The sequence below is a fragment of the Petaurus breviceps genome, unplaced genomic scaffold (genome assembly GCF_028583685.1).
Source record: "Petaurus breviceps papuanus isolate PSGF00001 unplaced genomic scaffold, PetGlider_PUasm1.0 90743, whole genome shotgun sequence".
NCBI lineage: Eukaryota > Metazoa > Chordata > Mammalia > Diprotodontia > Petauridae > Petaurus > Petaurus breviceps.
Window position 1 is genome coordinate 5,796,697 of NW_027187332.1, and position 10,691 is coordinate 5,807,387.

A 10,691-nucleotide genomic window follows, 5' to 3' on the forward strand; every position below is an offset into this window, starting at 1 on the left:
CAGACAGAAAAGTACCAGCATAACAGCCATGTCTCCTCAGTCCTTGGCAGCTCTCAAAAGTCCTGGGCAATTCAAACTGGCCCTCAGCAATCCTCTTCATCTCTCTCTGCCTCCAAGATGCTGCTTCCAAAAAGTTCTTCTGCCTCTCTCGTTTCTTGTGTTTCTCTAAATTTACATCACCAGCTCCTCGGAGTTCAGCCCTCTCTTTTCACATCAACAAGTCCATCCCACTAGTGGGATTCACAAGCTATGGTTTTTAACACAATCAAACCAAAACCCAAGCCAATACAAGGGGATCTTTAAATTCCATTACTATTACAATTTCCCACTTGCATGTGACAAAAATAACATTTTTTTAAACATTTGTTTTTAAAACTTTGTATTCCAGATTTTTTTCCTTTCTTCCCTCCTCACTTGTCCCAATTGGGAAAATAAGTAATTCAATATAGGTTGTATATGTATACTTATGCAAAACATTTCCATAGTAGTTTTTTTGTGAAAGTCTAACTATATTTGCTTCCATCCTATCCTGTCCCCCACTTGTTCTATCCCTTTTTAAAAGTGTTTGCTTCTAGCTACCCTCTCCCCTAATTGGCCCTCCCTTCTATCATCCCCCCTCTTATCACCTTCTCCCCTATTTTGCTGTAGGGTAAGATACACAATTGAGTGTGTATGTTCCTCCCTCCTTAAGTCAAATTCAGTGGGAATAAAGTTGTCCTATTCCCTTTCATAATCCTGATCTTACCCTCCATTATAACAGTTTTCTCTTGCCTCTTTTAGAAGTTAATGTACTCTAATCTCTCTCTCTCTCTTTCTCCTTCTCCCAATAAATTCCTCTCTCACCACTTAATTTTATTTTTAGATATCATCCCTTCATATTCCACTCATCCTGTGCCCTCTATATATATATATACATATAATTATCTTTATATAAATATAAGTATATTTATAGAAACATACACCCTTCTATACATGCACATTATACATATATATATACATATATTTATACACACATATATACATACATTAATATTTGCTTCAAGTATAGTCATACTGAGAAAAATCTTATGAGTTACAATTAATGATTTCATACAGGAATGTGAATATTTCAACTTTAATAAGTTCCTTATGATTCCTTTCTCTTGTTTATCTTCTTATGCTTCTCTTGCTTCTTGTATTTTAAATTCAAATTTTCTGTTCAGTTTTTTTTTTTTTTTTATCAAGAATGCTTGAAAATCATCTATGTCATTGAATTACCACATTTTCCCCTAAAGCATTATACTCAGTTTTGCTGGATAGGTGGTTCTTGGTTTTAGTCCTACCTCCTTTGACCTCTGGAATATCATATCCCTAGCCCTTTGATTCGTTAATTTAGAAGCTGCTAGGTTTTGTGTTATTCTGATTGTGTTTTCACAATCCTCAAATTGTTTCTTCCTGACTGCTTGCAGCATTTTCTCTCCCACCTGGCAACTCTGCAATTTGGCTATAATATTCCTAGGATTTTTCTTTTTGCGATCTTTTTCAAGAGGTGAGTAGTGGATTCTTTGAACCTCTATTTTGCCCTCTGGTTCTAGAATACCAAGGCAATTTTGCTTGAGAATTTCTTGAAAGATGATGTCAAGGCTCTTTTTCTGATCATGGCTTTCAGAGTTCAATAATTTTTAAATTCTCTCTCCTGGATCCATTTTCCTGGTCAGTGGTTTTTCCAATGAGATATTTCACATTGCCTTCTATTTTTTTTTTCCATTTGTTTGGACCTGTTTTATAGTATATTGATTTCTCATAAATTCATTAGCTTCCAATTGCTCCAAAGTAATTTTGAAGATATTATTCTCTTCAGCGAGTTTTTGAAATTCCTTTTCCATCTGGCAAATTCGGCTTTTTAAGGCATTCATATCCTCATTGGCTTTTTGGGCCTCTTTTGCCATTTGAGTTAGTCTATGTTTTGAGGTGTTATTTTCTTCAGTATTTTTTGGGTCTCTTTTAGATGGCTGTTGACTAATTTTAATGATTTTCTTGCATCACTCTCATTTCTCTCCTCAATTTTTCCTCCACTTCTCTTACTTGATTTTCAAAATCCTTCTTGAGCTCCTCCATGGACTGTAATCAGTTCATATTTTTCTTGGTGGCTTTTGATGTAGGAATTATGACTTTGTTGTCTTCCTCCCATTCCATGCTTTGATCCTTTTGGTCCCCAAAAAATGAATGTATAATCTGATTACATTTCCTCTGCTTGCTCATATTGCCTGCAACTTACTTGATTTTTTGAGCTCTTTGGCACAGTAGAACTCTGCTTCCAGAATGAAGACAGCTTTGTCCCAAATGGTTGGAGTTTTTACAGATACTGGAGCTATAAGGAGGGTGTCCTCACTATAGACCCCACAATCTCTGGCACACTGGCCACACACCCCAGGATCACCACCCAAGAACATGATCCAGATCCAAGCAGATTAAAGCAAGAGCAATTACCCTCTGAATGGTTGCTTTGTCCCCCTACAATCTGCAGGCCAGGAGCTCTGGAAGTAGCCATTGTTTAGTGGATGTGCTTCTAACACTTCTTGCCCTGGCGGCAGGGGCCAGACTCTCTGTTCCCCTTTTCCAACAGAGGTTCCAAATAACCTTTTACTTTGTCTTTGGCTTTTATGGGTTCAAAAGCCTAGAAACCACAACAGCAGCTGGAGATTCACTCTCCTGAAGTCTGCTTTTTTTTTCATGTATTAGAAGTGATTGGAGTGGGAGCTCATGCCAAGTTTGTGCTTCTTCTCCACCATCTTGTCTCTGCTGCTCTCCCTCCTTTTTTTTTTTAAGCAATTGGGGTTAAGTAACTTGCTCAAGGTTACACAGCCAGTTATTTCTGGGTGTGGTGCTGAGTGTCCGAGCCCGGGATTCGATCTCCAGGTCTTCTCAACACTGGAGCCGGTGCTCTTACTCGCTGAGCCACCTGGCCGCCCCACTCTCCCTCCTTTTTTTTAATTGAAGAAGCTGCTAAATGTTTTATTATCCTGACTGGCTCAACAGAATTTGAGCTTTTTTTTCTATCTGGATGCTTGCAATATTTTCTCTGTGATTTGGGTGCTTGGGAATTTGACTATAATATTCCTGCTTCTTTTCATTTTGGAATCTCTTTCTGGAGGTGATTGATGGATTCTTTCAATTTTTATTTTATCCTCTGGCAGTTTTCTTTGATAATTTCTTCAAATGTGATGTTTGGGTCCCTTTTTTTTTTTAATCATGGCTTTCAGATAGTCCAGGATTTTAAATTATCTATCCTCGATCTATTTATCAGATCAATTGTTTATCCAGTAAGGTGTTTCATATTTTCTTCTCTTATATTTTCATTATTTTGTTTTGTTTTGTTTTTCTCATTTCACATAAATTGTTAGCTTCCATTTGCTCAATTCTAATTTCTGAGGAATTATTTCTTCAGTTAGCTCTTGCACTTCCTTTTCCATTTGTCCAGTTCAACTTTCTAAGAAGTATTTTTCTCCCCTTCAGTGTTTTTATTTTTTTGTCTTTTTTTCTATTTGGCCATTTCTGTTTTTTAAGCTATTCTTCTCCTCATTAGGTTTTTGGATCTATTTTAACATTTGGCCTAGTCTATTACTTAATGTGTTATTTTCTTCAGTATTTTCTGTTTCCTTTACCACATTTTTTACTTGTTTTTCATTACTTTCTTGCGTCATTTCATTTCTCTTCCTAATTTTCCCTCTATCTCTCTTAATTGATATTCAAAATCATTTTTAAGCTCTTTTATGTCCTGAGACCAATTCATATTTTTCTTGGAAGCTTTGGATGTAGGAGCCTTAACTTTGTTATCTTCTTTTGAGTGAAGAGGAACATTCTACAGTCAGAATTTCTTTCATTTGCTTTATCATTTTCCCAGCCTATTATTTGACTTTTAACTCTTTGTTAAAGTAGGGCTCTGTTTCCAGGGTGGAGGGTCCACTCTCTTGTGCTTCAGGGGTTTTAACAGCTGCTTTCAGAGTTATTTCTGGGGACTTGTAAGTTTTTAGTTCTTCAAAGGTGGTCCAATCTAAGAGGGGTTTTCTGCTTTTCTTCCCTTTGCTCTAGTCTGTGATTGACCACTGCACTCTTTTCTGCCCTGTATCTGTGACAACAGTCCCTGCTCCACAACAGCCATAAACTCTGCTGTACTAGTGTATCTTCTTGCCCTGTGACTGCCACCCAAGACTGTGACCTATATCTGAGAATGGACAAAGCAACAGAGTTGCTTTCTGCCTCTGTGCTATTGAAGAAAACCTTGTAATGTCTTTCTGCCCAGTTGTTCAACTCTTTACTATTTGGAGCTGAGAGCTCCAGAAGCAGCAGCTGCTGGTGCTGCAGCCGATTCAGTGGATCCCAAGGCCTGCTCCTGGTTTACTGGAGCCAGGGCTGTGCTGATGTGCTGGACTATGCTCCATTCTCACCCAGGTGTGATAGAACTTTCCTGCTTATCTAAATTGTCTTTGGCATCTGTGCACTTAGAGGTCTGGAAACTGTCTATGCTACCACTGGTTCAAATGCCATGAGGACTGCTCTAGGTTTTCTGAGGCCAGGGCTGTGCTGTTGCTACCTGCACTGGGCTGTGCTCCACTTTCACATTGTTGCAACAGATCTTTTCTGGCAACCTTCTCACTTGTCTCAGGCTGGAAAATAGTTTCACTCCATCCTTTTGTGGGTTCTGGTGCTCTAGAATTTGTATAGAATCATCTTTTATAGGGCTAAAAGTAGAGTATATTAATTTCGAAACTCAAAGTTTTTAAGAGTTGTCTGGAGGAGACTAGAAATCTATCTTCTTGAGGAAATACTATCTAAAACACTAAAATCATACAATAAATTTAACAAACACAAATTCAGTTTAAAATGATGATTTTAAAGGACTTCTTTGAAAAAAGATCAATTAAATAGAATATACTGTATTGTGAAAATGAAGTTAGTATCAGTAAGGAAAAGAATCAGCACCTTCCTGATATCCATCTTTATTTCTCCAGAGAGAAAGGAAAATTTTATATAGGGCAGAGGTTAAGACCAGGCCTATTTGCCCAGAAGCTCACATCTATCTTTCTCCATTGTACAACAATGTTATTTATAGCAAAATCTCACTCAGTGTTAAAAAAAAGATCAGTTTATTTTATGTGAAGATAAAGTTCATTATAAGCATATGTAGACAGCACAAAAAAAAATTTATGGATAAGTGATGCTAGTATCTGAGCCAGCATGAGGCTAAGAAGGGGAGGGATTAAGTTTCCACATCTCAATAGGGTCTCAAAACCTGACCAGACAGTTCATTCTTAAAGCAGGAGAGTGAGCATAATAGAGCAGCCTTATATTGTAATCAGCTGTCTATTGGAACTGACACATTTCTTCATATTCCCATCTCTCTAATCTCACCTAGGGAATCAAAAGGGCTCTGTCCCTTCTGAGAAGTTTTTGCCTTCAGCGATCTTTCAGTCCCAATATTTCTCATGGGAATGACTGATAAGTATTTGTTACCCTTTTAAAAGAAAATAAGCAAAATAAAAGCAAAAACAAAACTTCTATCAAATTAGTGTATTAGATGATATTAAAATCTGCAATGAAATTCTGTAAGTCCAGTAAAATTCTTCAGGGATATTCATGAAAGAGTGTCATAATTTATGCTATTGAAAGCTCATATGAATTAATTTTGATTTTTCAGGGCTATAAAAGAATGGTGCCACAACAATTGTAACATTTGTGATATTTGATAATACTTCTGAAAAATAAATCACTACACAATGTCTCATTGCAATGTTTCAGAAAAAAACAATGAAGATTTTAATTTAATTTGAATAGATTTTCATTTTGAGTGAATTCTGTGCATTATTCATGATATTGGACATATAAGTAGTTTGGTTTGCCAGTACTATGTCTCCAAAATTACAGTATGTAATCACATATAATAGAAATTTGTAATAAATGGACCTGATATTTAAAATTTTATCAGGAATGAGATGTGTTGTTCAACTTGAATTTTTTCTTGTATGTCTTCTTAGATAAATATTTTCTGCTATTGAGGATGATTCCATATACAGTGAGACAGCACATTTGATTGTGCCTGTAACATCAGCTCATACAGTATTCAATGACTGATGCAACTTGATATGACATAATAAATCAGTGATTGAAATATATATGTATATATATCACAAAGGGGGAAAGAGAGAAAATACTGGTTTCTAAGGAAAAAAAGTTGAAAAGTGGTTTTGTATTCTGTGCAAAAGTATAACAGGTGTTAAATTAGAAAACTATTTAAAAATATGACTCTCCTATTCAGTATTTTATACTTCTTATTCTATAGCTCCTAATGGGATATAATTTTAAAACAATAGAAGCTGTAGAAGAAAGCCTTCTGCTGATTCAAGGTTTTTAAAGATGTGTAGATAATTGATCTGGACAGTCTCTCCCTCTCTTCTACTGATCTAATTTTTTTTTTTTAAGCAATCGGGGTTAAGTAACTTGATCAAGGTTACACAGCCAGTTATTTCTGGGTGTGGTGCTGAGTGTCTGAGCCCGGGATTCGATCTCCAGGTCGTCCCAACACTGGAGCCGGTACTCTTACTCGCTGAGCCACCTGGCCGCCCCATACTGATCTAATTTTCAATCCATCAAATTAGAGAGAAAATTAATATCGCTTTATTGTGTGACCATTCATTTTTTTTATAATCATTGTAACAAAACAATTGTAATGGCAAGGAAAGCAGTACTTTACTCCTTGTTTCAGCTATTCAAGTGATTTTGAGCCTCCAACTTTGTTGGAAACAGTATACATTGTGTTGCCCTTAATAGGCCTAAGGGAGTTTGGAGACCTTCCCTACCCTTAGTAGGCCTAATGTCATCACATGGAGCCCACAGTGGGAGGAGGTTGCTGAAAGAGCAAAACAGGAAAGTTGGGGCTTGAGCATGAGCTAGGACCAAGAAGAACTGAGAGAGAGAATGCATGTGATAGTAATATGTGGTTACGTTATATTGCTGTGAATGTTGTGCTTTAATTTCTTGAATGTTATGCTTTAGTTTTTTGCTTAATAGAGAGTTCACTACAATATGTGATTAGATTCTTAAAGTTATTCACAACAGCAATCTTCTGAAGAGCTGTTCGTTATTGGCTTTGCAAAAATATACAGAAGTTTTGGGTATGATGACTATTAGAGATATCTCTATTCTTTATGAATGATCATTTTGACTCATGTTTTTAGAATCAAATTTCCATGGACATGTTATTGGTATATGACATTTCTTGGAAATCATGCTTTTTTTTTTACTTCTTGATGTGTTCTCATCATTTTTATTTACTCTTTATAGAGTGAAGTTGTCCAATTTATAGTCTGTAGAAAGTGAAAAGCCTTAGGACCAGTTAGATAGAGTAAAATCTTGGTGGAAATATTTTAGTATTTTTGTCAGTGTCAACCTTAACAGGAATCATCAAAATCTGACAAAAAATATGGTAATTAAAATGATTCCTATCTCCTAGACATTTCTCCCAGAAAAGGCAAGTGCTTTCAAAGACTTTCTGCAACAGCATCATCCAGTAGACAAACTCAAAAAGACATTGTTTGTGAAGATAAATTGATTTTAATCTTATGGTAGTGACCTCTGGTTATGTTCCATTCTATTCTGTTTAATTGAGCTCAACTCAAATTACCTCATGGTTACTATGTCCAGCCAATTTGCTTGCAAGATCTAGAGCTACAAATGTCGAAAGCTTACTGGGTACTAGCTGATAAGCTTTAATTTCCACAAATACATATTTAAATAAGTACTGATGATAATAGCTGGCACATCTATAGCAATTTAAAACTTTTAAAAGTACCTATGTGCATTAGATTTGTCATATTGGACCTCACAACAACCTTTTAAATATATAGTAGAAATAGTATAATCCCCATTTTATGGAAAAGGAAGCTAAGATTTGATATTTGATAGTTATTTAGCTAGTAAGTGTCAAGAACAGGATTTGAACTCTTCTCTCTCCTCACAAATGCAGCACTCTATCTACCACTGCACTCTTCTTTACATACCAAGGACTACTTATCATATTTACTAATAAGTAATATTAGAAAATAGAGTGTGATGTGGCAAAGGAAAAATTAAGACAAATCACTCTGAGAAAAACATGAAGTAGGAGAAAACACTTTTAGATGAGAGTATGAGAGAAGGTTTCACAGAGGAAGTGGTACCTAAGGGCTTTCAAGAAAGAGAGAGAGAGACAATCAAAGATGATAAAAAAATACATCCTAAAATGGAGCATAGTCTGCAGAGTGAAGATGATGGGACATAAAACTTGGTGAACAAATACTAACATATTTTTCCTGGAATACAGAAGGGTAGCTTAGAGGAAATAATAAGATCAGAAGGGTAGGAAACAGATAGATGGAGGGCTTTAAGTAATACATGAGGTTTTCTCTTTTCTGGTGGCCTGCAACATGGCTTCCTGACTAAGGAAGATGCAGATGCTTCACGGGTACATCATCCCTGGCCACAGGCACATTGGCAAGCACCAGAAGCACACTGGAGGCCATGGCAATACAGGAGGGTTGCACCGTCACTTAATAAACTTTGACAAATGTCATCCAGGTTATTTTAGGAAAGTGGGTTTGAGGCATTACCACTTGAAGAAGAACCAAAACTACTTCCCAACTGTCCACCTTGATAAGCTGTGGACCCTTGTCAGTGAGCAGATCAGGATTAATGCTGCCAAAAACAAGGAGGGCCTTGCACCTATCATTGATTTTGTGAGGTTGGTCTACTACAAAGTCCTAGGAGAAGGGAAACTCCCCAAGCAGCCAGTCATTGTTAAGGTAAAATTCTTCAGCAGACAAGCAGAGGAAAAAAATCAAGGGTGCTGCTGAAGCCTGTGTCGTTGTGGCATAAAAATGCAATGTTACCAAATAAAACAAATGACATTATTAAACATCTGCTGTTTTGCCACCAAAAAAATTCTTAAGGAATTTTTATTTTCTCCTGAAAATAAAAGGGAGTCATTGAGTGTTTAGTGAGTGATTGAAGTTATTTTCATTGCCATTGTTTTTTTGTTATTTTGTTTTCTTTTACACAAGAATGACATAATCACGTTAACTTTGACCATAAGAATAACATAATCAGATTGTGATTTACAATATTATTTTGCTGGTGATGTATGTGAAGGATTAATTGCAAAGGGTAGCAACTGGAAGCAGTGAATTACATTAGAAAGTTTTACAGTCACCTGGATGAGAGATGATTTGAATCTAAACAAGAATGAAAATGTAAACAATAAAATAGTTGGGAGGGAGAGAAAGTGATGAACACTTCCAGCTTTTGATATGTTGAGTCAATCATGAGCAGCTCCCCTGAAGACTGCTGCTTGTAGCAGCAAGCACCCCAGCATCCCCAAGGTGGCTGCCAACACAGGTTGTTAGATCTACTTTTCTGAAGGAACAACTCAAAATGGGTTAACTATCTTGCTTTAATAAAATATATGTCATTTACCTAGTTCAGGGGAAAGAGGTCAGCACCTGGAACTTTACAAAATACAGAGGTTACAAGCAGACAAAAAATACAGACATAGAAACAAATCAGCAGACAGGCCTCCAATTGTTTGACCATTACATCCATACCTAGTCAGTTACTAGAGAGGGAAATAACAACATCTGGGTTTTCAAAACCATGGGGGCTCGATGACTGCCCAGAGACTCATCTGGTCAAATCACAAAACTCTTCTCAGAGTGACCCCCAAAGCAAAGTCTCCCACAGGGTTTATATAGCCTTCTCCAGGCTCAGAGAATGTCACAATTCTCTTGACCCACTGCCCAATCACAAAGCACCAAAGTTTGGGCATTCCTGATAACCAAGCCTCCTGCCACAGACTCCAGGTACACTTAAGCCTATCAAAGGGCCTAGGGGAATGAAAGATCTCAAATTCCCATTCCCATAACACTGCTGTGAATAACTTTAGGAATATAATTTCATAGTATAGTGAACTCTCTATTTATTAAGCAATAAACTAAAGCAAAATATTCAAGAAACTAAAGCACAAAATTCATAAGAATATAACGTAACAACTTATTACTAAGGTGGCCACATAGTCTTAAACAAAACATATCTTTCAATAAGTCACAATCTCTTCAATCAATATAGAGTACTCAAATCAAGTCTTCTTTCATCTTGGCTCCAGACTGGCTTCTAATCATCCTTAAGTCAATCATGCTTAAGGAGTAATAATCCTTAAGATAATGGTCATTAAGGGATGGTGGAAAGTACAAAGGTCATCCACCCCTAAGAATAAGTTGCAATAACATCACTCAGCACTGAGTACCCAAGTAAAGTCTCCTTGCATCTTAACTTGAGGGAGGCTGACTTCAAAACACCATGGCTCCTGTTCCAAGCTCCCAGCTCTTGCCTGGATTCACCCAACTGTTGCCTGGATTCACAGGTAGACAGCTTTCTGCTCCTTCTCCATATAGCAACTCGTGGGGACTGCTCTACCCCAACCTGTTCACAGTTTCTGTTTCTAGGACAACAAAACACAACAGAGCAACAATAATATTTACACACATTACAGGCACTATCATTTCAATTCACTTTATATTTGGGAAATCAACAAAATCAACAGACAGAGTGCTTCTGTCTGACAAAATAACATCAACATAGAACAACAGACGGAACAAAGAAATATTGTTGTAGTCCTGTTGAGC

At 36.8% G+C, this 10,691-nt stretch overlaps 1 pseudogene; it reads left to right on the forward strand.

The window, feature by feature from the left end:
- The first annotated feature begins 8,441 nt into the window (after window positions 1-8,441).
- LOC138145642 (large ribosomal subunit protein uL15 pseudogene) lies at window positions 8,442-8,867 on the forward strand (annotated as a pseudogene).
- Window positions 8,868-10,691: the final 1,824 nt, after the last annotated feature.